At 49.9% G+C, this 14,607-nt stretch overlaps 1 protein-coding gene across 1 annotated transcript in view; it reads left to right on the top strand.

Annotated features, from left to right (window-relative positions):
- Positions 1 to 752: 752 nt before the first annotated feature.
- GPR45 (G protein-coupled receptor 45) overlaps positions 753 to 14,607 on the top strand; it is a 54,190-nt gene continuing 40,335 nt past the window's right edge. The window contains exon 1 of the mRNA XM_067007032.1: positions 753 to 824. The gene's annotated coding sequence lies outside the window, so the exon portion shown is untranslated. The remainder of the gene's footprint in view (positions 825 to 14,607) is intronic.

Genomic DNA, 14,607 nt, shown 5'->3' with positions numbered 1-14,607 from the left:
GTCCCCCATGTTTTTTTTTGGTTTTTGTTTTGTTTGTTTAAGTCCTTAGCCTCCCGGGATAGGGAAGTGGGGAGCAGATGAAAGGAAGAAAGAGAAAATGCTGACAATCTTTTAGGCTGGAGCTGAGCACTTGTGGGTTCATGATACTATTCCCTCTACTTTTGATCCTTTTAAATGCCATAATAAAAAAGTTTTTAAAAAAATATAAAGCTACTCTTCATAACAAGATGTAAATCTCGGGAGCCAAAGGGCAGTGTTACTTCTCCCAGAGAGGGAGTGCGCAAGTCCCCACCCTGCAACCTGGCCGGTCTGCCAGGTGCCAGGCTTTGGGGAGGAAAACTGGAGGAAAAGAGGTGGTTCTGGCGCCCGGGGCCGCCTTCCCGCAGCAGCCGCTCCTGGCCCCGCGTCGTCCGGCCTTTCCCGAAGCTTGCTGGGGACGCGGGGGTGGATGGAGAGGATTGTGATTGCTCTCGCGCGCGCTCTCGCTCTCTCTCCCTCCCTCTCCCTCCTTCTCTCCGTCCCCCTCCATCCTCTCCCTCTCCCTCGCCCCCCGAGGGGCGGTACCCCGGCCCCGGGAGGTTTTCGGCCGCGGACCCAAGAGGGCGGCGGGCGGCGGGCGGGGGAGGAGGGCTCGGGTCTGGGCGGCCCCAGCGGGCGGACCGCGGCGCGCCGGCCCCTCCCACACGGTCCCCTCCCGCCGCGTCTCCTCCGCCCCATCCTCCTCCCGGTCCCCGGCAGCCGCAGCTCCGGGAGCGGCCGGCGGCGCAGCGGCCGGCGGCGCAGCCTTTGTCTCGGGGCCGCCGGGCGGCGGGCCCAGCGCAGGCGTAAGTGAGCGGTGGCCGGGCCGGGGGGGCTCGGCGGCGAGCGGGCCGGGGTCGCGGGCGCTCCCTGCGGGTGGGCGGGCCGGCCCGGTCGTCCGGGGCTCGGGCTGCGCGCGCCACGCGAGGCGGTGCCGGCGCGCTGGGGGCGCGGAGGGCCGCAGCCGAGGGGGCGCCGAGAGGGGCGCGGGGCCGCTTCGCTGGGCGCAGCAGCCTTGCGCCCGCCCGCGGACGTGCGGCTTGGGTGCAGATCCTGCCGGCTGTGTTTCTCCGGGCAGAGGCCGCGCGGGGAGGCGGGAGGCAGCGAAGACAGGCGGTGATGAAGCAACGGGAGAGGACCGGGCCGGCGTCCCCGTCACGACCAGCCACCGCCGTCAGCACCATCACCATATCCACCACCATCACCAGCGCTGACCGCCGCTCATACCCCCTCCCGCCTCCCCTCCCCCGTGTAACGCCAAGTTTATCCGATTATTTCCTTTTCCTGGGTAATACTTTGAAAAAGCGACGGAGTACCCCAGATGAGGGATAAGCACGTCTGCGGGGGCCAGGCTATCCGTGGTCTGTCCGTTAGCTACCTCCGTTTCCCCATCAGGAAAAGGGGCAGTCAGGCTGGCATGCTTTCAGTTTCTCTATTTCTGGTACTGGAACGGTTTGGTAAATTAAAAAACAAAAAACGAAACCTCCCTCACTTGGTAATGATGATGTTGTTGATGATGATAAAGTACAATCCTCACTACATTAGATAATCAGGGGTTCACATTGTTTCCCTCCTCTAATTTTTGAGTGTGAAAACACCAGCAGTAAATGGAGACATAAGGAAAAGGAAACTTTCACTAAAACAATACCAAGAATAGGAGCAAAAGATGCGCTTTGTAGAAAAATCACCCAAGTGGGCGGAGGGCAGAGAGTCCCATCTGAAGTGTAGAAGGTGCCCCTTTGGTGGTTAGTGGCTCCCAGCCCCGTTGCTTTGCATGCATGCAGTGTCCCTTGGGTGTTTGTCACCCGACCTGAAGGATGTGTTCATTGCCGTGTCCACACTGGCTTTTACCTGGTCCGAGGGACCGTAAACAAACACGGTTTGTTCCACGTTGTGTGGAGCAAACACACATCCATCTCCAGAGCCACGGGGACTGTTAGGGAGCCCAGCGTGAGAAGCGCAGGGCCCACCTCCTTATGAAAAGTAAGTTCCAGAAGACAGGCACCTAAGTCCCCTCCATTTTCTACTGCTTAGAGACAAACCTTGGTGGACGTCCGCGTTTTGTGTTCTAGTCCAAGACAGACAGCTAGACAATTCTACATTTCTTGATATGCTTGGAAAATCCTCTTGGCTCAAAAGTCAGGATAGCAGGGCTCCTTTTTAATAGAGCCGTAGTGGTTCACGCTGTGTCCTGTTGCTACAATTCAAGAAGGAAATGATAATATCAAGCACACTGTGGACCCCACCGGGCAGCTTTTGTCATTACCCCGCAGTTAAAGATTTCTCAGACATTGAAATGTAACTATACTTCATTAGCTCAATTTGGAGATGGGGTTTTAAAATAATCTATGTGATCCTGTAGAGAACGACTATGAACTAATTTCTTGCCTTGAAAATATTTCAGGGCCTCAACTTTGAGTAAGGCATAGTCACTGTACAACAATCTCAATTCCAGAACAAAGACTTAAGGAGTTACTTCACCATGTTTTTAGTTCTGGATCTTTGGGAAATAATTAGCTCCTTAACGGACCTTTATATCCTGCATGAGTTGTTTAACCCATAGGAATATTTATATTCCCATATGGGTTATGCTATCAGTTTAAAATAACTTACTTCTTTTTCCTGATATATGATTTATACATTTGAAACCCACAGCTCTTCAGTGGACAGCTTGATGGATCTTTACCTATGTCCACGCCCATGTAACCTCCACCAGAGCAAGACACAGAAAACCTCCATGGTCCCAAGTGTCCCTTTGTGCCCCTTCCCAGGTGTAACCGCTCCATTGGCTGTTCTCAACATAGAAAAATCATTTCATTTAAAATCATTTCTTTTAAATTTCCCCCCATTAAATCTGGTTGGCCTGTTCCTTTAGCACATGCAGCTGGGTCCAGGCCCTGGGCCCAGCACTGCATAGACAGGAGCCTTCCGCTGGAGACGCAGATACGGCAGATAACTAAATAAGCAGAGGTACCACAGTGTGTGCAGAAGCAGAGGGTGATTGGAATACAAGGGAGGCCGTGTCCCCGTTTTTGGGGGGTGTTCTGTTTCGTTTTTTTTACGGGGGAAAGGGAGGGCTTCTTGGAGGATGTGAATTTTTAAGTTGGGAACTGAAAAATGAGCAGGAGGTAGTCAGTAAAATGTAGTCGGAGGAAAAGGAAAGTCTGTTCCAGGTGGGAGGAATATCACTAGTGGTGGCTCAGAGCGTGGAGTGTTCAAGGAACAAAAATAAGTCAAGGCCAGTTGGAGCGCAGACTGGGGGAAAAGGGGGTGAAGGACAGCCAGGGAAGCAGTGGGGGCCCCCCAGGAGACTCGGAGGCCTCAGTGACTCCCTGCGCCGCAGGCAGGGGGGCTCCCTGGACCCAGGCAGGATGAGACCTGCTTTGTCAGCCGCCTGCCGTGGTGGTGGGGAGATTACCGGAGGCACACGGGGGGCGGGGGCAGGCGCCTCAGCAGCCGGGTGAGAGCCTGAGGCGGCCTAGCCAGGCAGTGGCGATGGGAAGAAACAGATGGACTTGGAAGAGAGATGTAGAAGGTAAAACCAGCACAACTTGGCGTTTGACAGGCGAGGAGTCCAGGATGACCGTTAGCTTCCTTAGATCTTACAAAACCGGTGGAAATACTGGGTGGGCTGGGCGGAGAATCTAGTTTATACGATACCCTTTTTTTGGATATATGTCTTTCCGAATACATTCGATCTCGGGTGCCAGGTAGCTTGTGGAACGGTTAGGTAGAAATATCTACCAGGAAGTTGTGACAGATATCTACGGAGCACATTCTATGTGCCAGGCGTGCTCTGGTCACCTGGGATGCAGCTGTGCACGAGACGTGGAACCGTGTCCTTGTGGAGCTCCCATATAACAGGCCAGAGCTGCAGCCTCGGGGCTGCCGGCTGTAGGTGGTGATGAAGGCTTCGGAGTGAGTGAATTCGCTCGGTAAGATTTCAGTGAAAGAGCAGAAGCCTAGAGTGCATCTCGAGGGATACCGGGAGGCTAAAAAGGAGACGAGGGGGGATGGCAGAGAAAGCAAGAGAAGTGTGCGGTTCGTGGGTCTAGGCAGTGGTCCCCAGTGCCACCCGCAGCTGAGAAGGTATGTAAGATGAGGACTAGGGATGGTCTCTTCCCGTGCTTCTCAAAGTGCGGTTCCCCAGGCCAGCAGCAGCAGCAGCAGCCGGGGATTTAGAAATGCAAATATGCAAATTCTTGCGCTCCACTCTGGACCTCCTGAATCTGAAACTGAATCAGAATCTGAATCTCTGAGTGGGACCCAGTACTCTGTGTGTTAACCAGCCTTCCAGGTGATGCAGATGCTCCCCAAAGTTTGAGAACCACTGCTTTACTGCATTAATCGGTAAGAAAGTCGGCCACTGGTGCCTGGGAGACTTGGTGAAAGTGATTTCATTGGAGTTACAGCCCGTTTAGGCAGACTTTAAACATCTTTAACACGAGTGTTAGTTTTGATGTATTTATTTGTTTTATTTAGAAATTTCAAATGTTTTTTATTCTTTTGCACGTTTGATGTTTTTCCTTTCATCTGCTGGTTGATAATGGATGCATGTTTTGTTTCACTCCAGTTGAGTGTGATTGTGGGCGTTTTGTTTTTATCTACTTTGAAACACTTCCATTTATCTGTAAGGCCACCTACGTCATTGATAATTGGTTCACTGCCCTCAACTCTGAAATGAAGGACTTAAAATGGCAAAAGAGAGTGCAATAGTGAAGATAAGTGAATCTCCACTATGAAGGGCACAGCCTGGGAAAACACCTAGACGCTAAAATTAGCTCTTCCAAAACGTTCCAAGACTCTGTCAGGGCCGCGTTTCTGATTATTTGAACCCGTTATCACGTGAAGTAATTGGATGTGTGCCCTTTTCATCTAAAGAGGTCCAACAAGGTAACCCTAATGACTGTACTTCTCGTGCACTTACGAGGAGGAAGGCTCTTAGTAACGAGGTCTTTTCCTGCCTCTTTTGTTGTCAGACTCCCGAGTATTTTATTTCACTTGATAGGAAGAATTAGAGCACATTACTATATTTTGCTCTCATCAGGGAAAAAGCTGTGGTCGATTTTCAAATGAGAAGACACTGCTGCAGATACAGGCACACCTCCAAGATGCCGTGGGTTCGGGTCCAGGCCATCGCCGTAAAGCGAGTCACAAATTTTTGGGTTTTCCAGTGCGTATAAAAATTACCTTTACACGATCCTGTAGTCTGTTCAGTGTGCATTAGCGTTGTGTCTAAAAAGACAGTGTGTGTACCTTAATTTAAAAATACTTTATTGCTAAAAACTGCTAACCGTCACCTGAGCCTTCAAGGAGGCATAACCTTTTTGTTGGCAGGGGGTCTTGCCTTCATTCGACAGCTGCCGACTGATGGAGGGTGGTGGTGCCTGAAGGCTGGGGTGGCCCTGACAATTGCTTAAAATCAGACGACAATGTTCGTGGCACCCCAAAACAATTACACCAGTAATGTCAAGGATTACTGATCACAGATCACCGTAACAAATATAATGGTAAAGAAAAAGCTTGAAATATTGCAAGAATGACCAAAATGGGACACAGAGACGTAAAGTGAGCCGATGCTGTTGGAAAAAGTGGCTCAGATAGACTTGTTCAATGCAGAGCTGTCACAGACCTTCAATTTGTAAAAGACACGGCATCTGCCCAGCACAGTGAAGGGACGCACGGTTCAAGGAGGTGTGCCTGAGTTGCTTGTACTGGCGGCCCTTCTTCAAAATGAAAACTTGTTATAAGAATAAAAACTGGTAGGTAGTTCCAGTGCTCTGTAGAGTGACCAGCACAAAGAAGGTCCTCGAACGTTGGGTGGATGGATGGGTGCGTGGATGGGGGAGGGGATACATGGTTGGATGGATCAATGGAGGCATGTGGAGACGTGTTCGGAAGGGTAGACAGAAGAATGGATGGATGGGGCTTCCCTGGTGGCGCAGTGGTTGAGGGTCTGCGTGCCGATGCAGGGGACGCGGGTTCGTGCCCCGGTCTGGGAGGATCCCACGTGCCGCGGAGCGGCTGGGCCCGTGAGCCATGGCCGCTGAGCCTGTGCGTCCGGAGCCTGCGCTCCTCAACGGGAGAGGCCACGACGATGAGAGGCCCGCGTACCGCAAAAAACAAACAAACCCAAAAAAAGTATGGATGGATGGGTGGGTAGCTGGATGGATAAACGGACGGGAAGGTAGAAGAGTGGATGGGTAGAAAGGTGGCAGGAGAGAGTTGATCTGCCTAAAAAGAGAAAAGCAGTCTTTTAAAAAAATATTGTTCCCCCTGTGGAGCGTACAGTGAAGTGAGCTGAAGACGTAGAGGGTTTGTTTCTAACGTGATCTTGCAAAACCCTCTGACGTGTCCGAGCCCCCCGTGCGCACGGACTGTCAGCCACGCGTCCCGCTCTCACTGCTGTGCTCAGGACCGGGCTGTACGTGACCGTGAGTGTGGTGTTAACGCTGTGACGTGTAAATTGTAAATAATTCCTGTTACGTGTGGCCAGACCACGGATGTTTAAATATGTTAGGACCGCGCTTTGCCCAGCCTTGGGGACACGCGGCCCACACGGGTTTCCGCAGGCTCCCTTTTACTCTTGTCGGGATCAGGCAATAGAACAGTCTTTGTCTTAATACACTGGTTCACGGAGCGTGGTGTGCAACGTAGAAGCACATGGTACCAGCAGGTCAAAGCTGGGATTTGTTGATTACAACAGGATGAAAACATACAGAAATTTGATGCAAGGGGAAATATTTATAGGCGAATTTTGACGGCGGTGACGTTCCGCTCTATGTATCTGAAGCTGGGGAGGCGGCAGGTGCACGAATGGCCGATTTGGGGGCGGCTGTAGTTTAACCTGTCTGAAAGCGGGGTGCGTGTGATCATCTGAAGTTACTGGCTGCTGAGAACACGTCATGAGCCAGGGGCTCTCCAGCGGCCGCGGCCAGCTCTCCTCCTGCCCCGACGTTTGCGGGCGTGATCCTTTGAGTCAGGCCAGCTTGTCTCTTCACCGAGTCCGAGTGTTTTCTGTGCCCACCATTCTGTTTAATGAGTGTCGCCAGGGCCGCGTTACAGGTCGGGAAGGAGGAGGGATATGCCGTGGTTCCTTGACGAGACCCCAGAGCCAAGACTCAGGCTCAGGTGTTCTGAGCAGTCCAGGGCCCTCTGAGCCAAGAGCGTCTCCTAACGTAGCTCCCAGCAAAGCCTGTGTCGTATCCAGCGGTGTCGGCCTGCTGATCTTGGCTGCGTGTTTGTTCTTTTCAAGAATCATCAAATGGGTGGAAATGGAATCAGAAGTGCCCAGCCCCCAGCAAAGGGCACAGGATGGGCACGACGCCCAAAGGAAGGTGTGCTCCCCGCCTGGGCTGCGGGCCCCGCGAAAGTGCGGCCACCTCCCAGGCTCTCGCGTGCAAGCTCAAGTTGAATGCTTACCAAGCAGGAATGAGCCTCTGGCAGTACTGGGGTGGGGGGGCATCCGCGCCTCAGGGGGCATCTAAAATGTAAAGACAAGGGGCTTTTTAGCAAAGCAAAGGATACTTGAGACCTCTCAGGATGCAGTTTTTAGCCAGTCTCTGTAAAACTGGCTCTTTGAGCCAATTCACAAGAAGAAAATAGATGCATTCATTCATATAATCCATTTATTCGTACATTCTACAGGCATCTATGGAATGCCTACTGCGTGCACAAAGCCTTAGGAATTAGGTTTTTTCTAATGATCTTTCTCTTTGCATCCACTTAACTTTTACAAAAAAAAAAAAACCAGAGATGGAAACGATGTCATAAAGAAAAAGGATTTTTGAAATTGTAGGAATACTGATGAGAACCTCCTATTGGCTTTCGTGTTCATTATTGGCCTCAAACGCTAAACTCTGCTACAGAACCTCTTGGAGCTCCAGGGGCTCTGATGAGAGCTTCTTTGCTGATGTCATCAAAGTCATCATGGAACGTGGTGCTCGGATTTTGGTTCGGGTGGCAGCACCTCGTTGTGTATTTTCTGAGGCAGAAGGCTTGTGTGTGGCGGTCAAACCAGGTCACAACACTTTCTATAGGATGCTGTGTCCGATCAGGGTGAAAGTGCGAGAACTTGGAAACAGGCAGCCTGAGTTCTGAAATCGCCCTGTTCTTGAGTGGAAAGAGGGCAGGTTTTGCAGTCACGCGGGTCTGCATTTTGAGGCCTGACAAGGCCGTGTACTGTGCTGGTGAGTCATTTTCCTTTCTGTGTCCCAGTCTGCTTATCTGTAAGACAGAGACACTTGTAAGGACATTGGAGGGTCAGCTAACGCTTAAACCGAAGGCCCCCCTAGCCCAGGCACCAGGGGAAACCCGTCTCCTGCGTTATTTCATTTAATCCTTACGACATCCTCTGGAGTGTGGAGGCCCCGTTATCAGCCCCATTTTACAGATGAGATAACCAAGGCAGTACAGCACTGCCAGGGTCTGGAGCGGAGCCGTCCTGCAGTAAACTCGGCGCACGTCTAGTCTTTCCTCTCTCGGGCTGTGTGCCAGCTGCCCTGGCTTCGCTTTCCTCCCGAGTCAGTGGAGACGCCGGCCCCCAGCCTACCGCTCCCATGGCAGCCGACTCCGGGGATGCTCACTTAGAACTTTGGCTGAGGAGGTACTTTGTGGTGGGAGAGCGGGCCACGAGTGTCACGTCGGTGGAGCCACGGACAGCACGCACCTCCCGGGCCGGGCTGCGTGCCCGCCGATGGCCGAGGTGCCCACAGGAAGGGGTCTTCCCATGTCACACCACTGGCTGCAGCTGCCGTCTCCACACCTCCTCATCCCGTCCTGCAGTCTGACTGTGAGTGTCTCTGTCCAGCAGCAAGACGTCTGGGCCCCGGCTGCGTTTCGAGGCTGGGGGAGGGTTGAATGGGAGCCAGAAGGAGACGGTGAGAAATAGTGGCGTTGGCATCTCTCTGTGGATGTGATGGTGTGAAACGATCTTCTGAAGTGAGTGTCTCCAGCTGCTCGGCTGCTTCCTGCCAAGTGGCGCGCGACCACCCGTGACGGCGGCTCTTGCCCAAGCGGCCCCTGTCCCCGTCACAGACAGAATCGGAGTGTCCCGTCCGCCCCGTCCAAGCCGGGCTTAGCTCCCAGCGGCGGCAGGTGCGTGTTTGGTCGGGCGGTCACTGGACAGAGTGGAAGGCGGAAGCCCCCTGACACCAGCCCTCGGGTGGCTTTCCTGGGATTGCGGAGCAGAGGACAGAGGCCGCGGGCACTGGCGGGGAACCAGCTCCGTCTGGCCGCCAGGGGCGTCTTTCCTACGCCTTCCCAGCCTCTCCTCTTCTGCAGGAAGGAGGAGGGTGGAGGGCGGTCACGGGGATGACTGGCTGCGATTGTGTCTACGCACTAGGCGGAGGTGGCGCACGGTTGTGTCTCTGTGAACCTGTTACCCGTCTGCCGGCTGCCCTCTGTCCCCTGGTTGTCCCATGGTGACTTTTTTTTTTTTTTTGCGGTACGCGGGTCTCTCACTGTTGTGGCCTCTCCCATTGAGGAGCACAGGCTCCAGATGCGCAGGCCCAGCGGCCACAGCTCACGGGCCCAGCCGCTCCGCGGCACGTGGGATCCTCCCGGACCGGGGCACAAACCCGCGTCCCCTGCATCGGCAGGCGGATTCTCAACCACTGCGCCACCAGGGAAGCCCCCATGGTGACTCTTCGCTTGCTTCCTTAGGAAACCTGTGCCTTCATGACTCAAAGCATTGACTTTCCAAGTCCCTTACATGCAGTGCAGGACTAAGAAATGTACACAGTCTTATGGGAAAGTATGTTTTTTTTCTGATGCTCTCAGTGTGATAACAGAAATAAAATCTAACTGAAACTAAACAATCAGCCTCCTCGATTGTAAGTTGAACAAAATGTTAATGGGTGCGCCTGCTCATTTTTCCTGGCTGCTATGTCAGAGGAACAAAATGGATGAAACAAAACACGTTTCACACGTTTACTGGTGATTGCTGTTGACATTCAGTGGGCATGACTTTGAGCCACAGACGATTTCGTTAACAAAGACGACTCACCCTACAGAAAGCTTTCTAGAATATTCTGCCTTATGTGGTTTCCCAGAGACACGTGGGTAGAAAAGAATTTTTTATTTCTTTATTTTTGGCTGCGTTGGGTCTTCACCGCTGCGCGTGGGTTTTCTCTAGTTGCGGCGAGCTAGGGCTACTCTTCGTTGCGGTGCGCGGGCTTCTCATTGCGGTGGCTTCTCTTGTTGCAGAGCACGGGCTCTAGGCATGCGGGCTTCAGTAGTTGTGGCACGTGGGCTCAGTAGTTGTGGTGAACGGGCTTAGTTGCTCCACGGCATGTGGGATCGTCCCAGACCAGGGCTCGAACCCGTGTCCCCTGCACTGGCAGGCGGATTCTTAACCACTGTGCCACCAGGGAAACCCCAGTAGAAAAGAATTGGAACAGGAGAGAGAGGCCTGGGTTTTGGTTCTGACTCTACCTCTGTGTAAGCATCTGACATTTGCAGGTCATTCACCCCTGCCCTAACCGCCCCCGTCTTGAGTCTCCGTTTCTTCTTCTGTGGGGTGGAAGGTACGCAGTTCCCAACCCTGCAGTGCTGTGATTCTGTGGTTCTCTTCCTTCGTGTGCCTTTCTGCGTCCTTTTTCTCTTACATTCTGAACTCAACACCCGTTAACTGGATGTGCTGTTACCATAATTACCCAATCACTGAACACCCCATGATGGAGAATAAAGTCACTACTATTCATGCTAAACTGTTTCATTATTTTGGAGGGAGGGCAGGCGAGAGCTCCATGCGTGAAGCTCTAATTACAGTAATATAGTACATTAGATTATAGCTCTCTTTTGCCCTATTTTATTGATGATCGTAGCTCAGGAAATCCAAGCCAAGATTTTTATTTCCGTGCCCACATTCCCCATATCCCATGCGTCCAACCAGAGGCCAGCTCTCCGGAATGAGAAAAGGTGGACTGAGGTTGTGACTCTGTTTCGGGAGGAGCCGTGAATGAGGTGGCGGGGCTGCATTGGTCCCGCACGGCACTCACCAGTGAGACACGCCTTCCAGCGCCGGCCTGGGCGCCAGACCTCTGCATCCTTGGCTCAAGGCCCACCGACGGAGCCCCTCACACTGGGAAGCCCCGGCCTGTGCCGAGGGGAAAACACAGAGGCGTCCTTCTAGAATGTACGTTTTCCTAAGTACATTTGCAGAAGAAATAGTAAAACGATAAAAAATAAAAATAAAAATAAATAATAAAAATTTTTAATACTAAAATAATAATAAAAAATCATTAGAAAATATAAAAAGCCAGATATTAAAACAAACTCAGCCTTATAACAGAGTAGAATGCAAAACTTGCATAAATATTTAACGTGAAATAGGATGCTTAAAAGAAACGTCCAGCAAATAGAGGCTAATTGGGGCTCTCGCTGCAGATCCTCACTCAGATTATTCTACTGTTCAGGGCACTTTGGTGGAAAACATTGAAAATGGTAACTGCTAACATTTATGGAGCGCCATCAGCTGTTCTAAGCATTTGAATGGGATTCTCTGCAGGTTCTATAATTATCCCCATTTTGCAGATGAGGAATCTGAGGTACAAAAAGAAGTTAGATAATTTGTCCAGAGTTTACGGAGCTCGTAAGTGGCAGAGCTAAGACTCAAACCCCAGCAACTTCTCCGTTCCCTCACTCCTCTCGCTGCCAGCACCCCCCTTAAGAGAAAGCAGCCACACCCCAAAGGCTGGACTGTCCACATCATAGACAGAATAGGTAGATCTAACTCAGGGCGAGGAGCCTTGCCCTAGAGGGTCTCCACAACTGACTTCAAGACAAGGGTGGTGAATGTATCTCTAAAGTGTTCTTCCTGGATCTTCAGAGGAGCCCAGGGCAGAGCAGAATCTTCTGAAACTGGCACATATTCTAGAAGTAAGCGCAGGCTTTTCTGCCGTACCTCCTGCCTCCGGGTGAAGCCAGCTCTGGTCCTCCATGCGCTGATGGGCCTGCTCTCCTCCCCGGGCTACTGAGCCAAGAAGGCCTGGTTTTAGACAAGAGGAGCCACCCTGCAAGGAGCATATATTCTGCCTTGTCACTATGACATGGGTTGAAAATATGCTCAAAGAGAGATGTGGGCAAAAGGCTATGAGAAGCTGTCAGTTCTGCCTTGGGTGATCAAGGAATGGTTCCTTGAGACAGTGGGCAAGGAGGGGCATTCCAAGTGGAGGAAAAGCATGAGTGAAGGCCCAGGACCAACTGCACAGCGCGTGTCTGGACTCTGGAAGTGAGGCATTTTAGCTGCGGTATCAGATTGTACGTGAGAGCAGAGGAAGGGAAGGCTGTCAAGGGAAGTGGAGCCACTGTATGGATGGCTTTGAACCCCAGTCTAAGGAGTTTGCGTTTTACGATGAAGCTAGTGATGAGCTGTCTAAAGTTAGGGAGGAACAGAAAGGAAGGATAGAGGTTTATGCCACAGGAAATCAACCTGCCCGCAATCTGCAGAACAGAGGAGACTGGAAGAAAGGGAGAGGCTGTCAGTTTGGAGACTAATTAGGGAGCCATTTAAATAATTCGAGTGAGAGATAATGAGTGTGTGAACAGGGGAAAGGCATGGAATATGGAAAGGGGCACACTCTTAACTCAGGGATCATTAAGGAGGTAGTGTCTTCACATATTGTCCTGATATTAGGACAATAGGAGTAAGAAGAAGCGAGATGTGACTCCTAAAACAGAAGAAAGGTGGTTTGAGTCAAAGACATACGGGTTTCTGCTCCCAGAAAGGTGGTGTAGAAGTGATTGTTCTTACCCTACCTTCTAAGCAGAGCTCAAAATCCCTGGACATTATGCATAAAATAAACATAAGAAGACTCTGAAAAGTGGGGAAAAGGAGGCAGATCCACCCGGGACCTTAGAACTTGAAGGATAACACAGCAGTGAGTTCCCTGTGTTTTATTTCGCCTCTTGCAGGCCGGAGTCTCATAACACAATACCCAACTCACCTAGGCTTCAACCCGAAATCACTTATCATACAAAGAATCAGGAAAATCTCAACTCAGTGAGAAAACTCAACCAACAGATGCCAACACCAAGATAACATATATGTTAGAATTACCAACAAGGATTTTAAACGAGTCATCATAAAAATGCTCTGAGCAGTCATCAACACACTTCACACAAGTGAAAAAGGAGAAAATCTCGGTGATGAAATAAAACATATAAATAGGAATGAAATTGAAAGTTTAGAACTGAAAAGTGCAATAAATAAAAAATCTCAGTGGATGAAGTTAACAGCAGAATGGAGGAGAGAGAGGGAAAAAATCAGTGAACTTGAAGATAAATAGAAATTACTGAAAGTGAATAACAGAAAAAATAGACGAAAGGAAGGAAGGAAGGCAGAGAGAGTGGGAGGGAGGGAGGGAGGGAGGGAAGGCGGTGACTTAGAGGCCTGTGAGACTATAAAAGATCTAATATTCATGTCATTGGAGTTCTAGGAGAAGAGATAAAGAGCAGGACTGAAAAAGTGCTCAAGGAAATAATGGTCATTATCATTCAAACTAGAAACCAATAACAGAAAGATAAAAGTAAATCCAAACACCTTGAAACTGAATAACACACTTCTAAATAATTCATGAGTCAAAGAGTAAGTTTCAAGGGAAATTTTAAAACACATTTAACTTAATCAAAATGAAAATACAACATATCAAAATTCGTGGGATGCAGCTAATTCAATGCCGAGAGGGAAATTTACATCATTAAATGCTTACATTAGAAAAGCAGAGAAGTCTCATATCAATATTCTAAGCCTCCATCTCAGGAAACTAAAAAAAAGAAGAGCAAAATAAACCCAAAGCAAGTAGAAGGAAGAAAATGATATTCAATCAGAAATCTATGAATTTGAGGGGATTAAGACGTACAAACTATTATGTATAAAATAAATAAGCTACAAGGATATATTGTACAACACAGGGAATATAGCCAGTACTTTATCATAACTGTAAATAGAGTATAACCTTTAAACATAGTGAATCACTATGTTGTACACCTGAAACTTATATAATATTGTACATCAACTATACCTCAAGAAAGACAGAAAGAAAAAAGAAAGAAAGAAAGGAGGAAGAAATCTGTGAATTTAAAAATAGAAAAAGAAAATCAATTAAACAAAAAGCTGGCCCTTCCAAAAGGTAAAGAAATTGACAACTCTCTAGCAAGACTGACAAAGAAACAAAGAGAGAAGATGCCGAATCTAATATCAGAAAGGAAGTGGCATATCACTATAGTTTCTGCAGACATCAAAAAAGTAATAAGAGAATAGCCCAAGCAACTCTATACACATAAATCTGACAACTTACATGAAAGGAACCAATTCCTTAAAAAGTGCAAACTACCACAACTACTCCGATATGACATGGATAATTTTAATAGCCCTATAACTATTAAGGAAATTAAATTCCTAATTTTAAAAAATTTATTAATTTCTTTATTTTTGGCTGTGTTGGGTCTTTGTTGCTGCGCGCGGGCTTTTCTCTAGTTGCGGCGAGCAGGGGCTACTCTGCATTGCAGTGCGCAGGTTTCTCATTGCAGTGGCTTCTCTTGTTGCGGAGCACGGGCTCTAGGCACGTGGGCTTCAGCAGTTGTGGC

Source organism: Kogia breviceps, chromosome 11 (assembly GCF_026419965.1).
Source record: "Kogia breviceps isolate mKogBre1 chromosome 11, mKogBre1 haplotype 1, whole genome shotgun sequence".
In the NCBI taxonomy this organism is placed as follows: domain Eukaryota; kingdom Metazoa; phylum Chordata; class Mammalia; order Artiodactyla; family Physeteridae; genus Kogia; species Kogia breviceps.
This window is presented reverse-complemented; position numbering and strand designations above follow the sequence as displayed.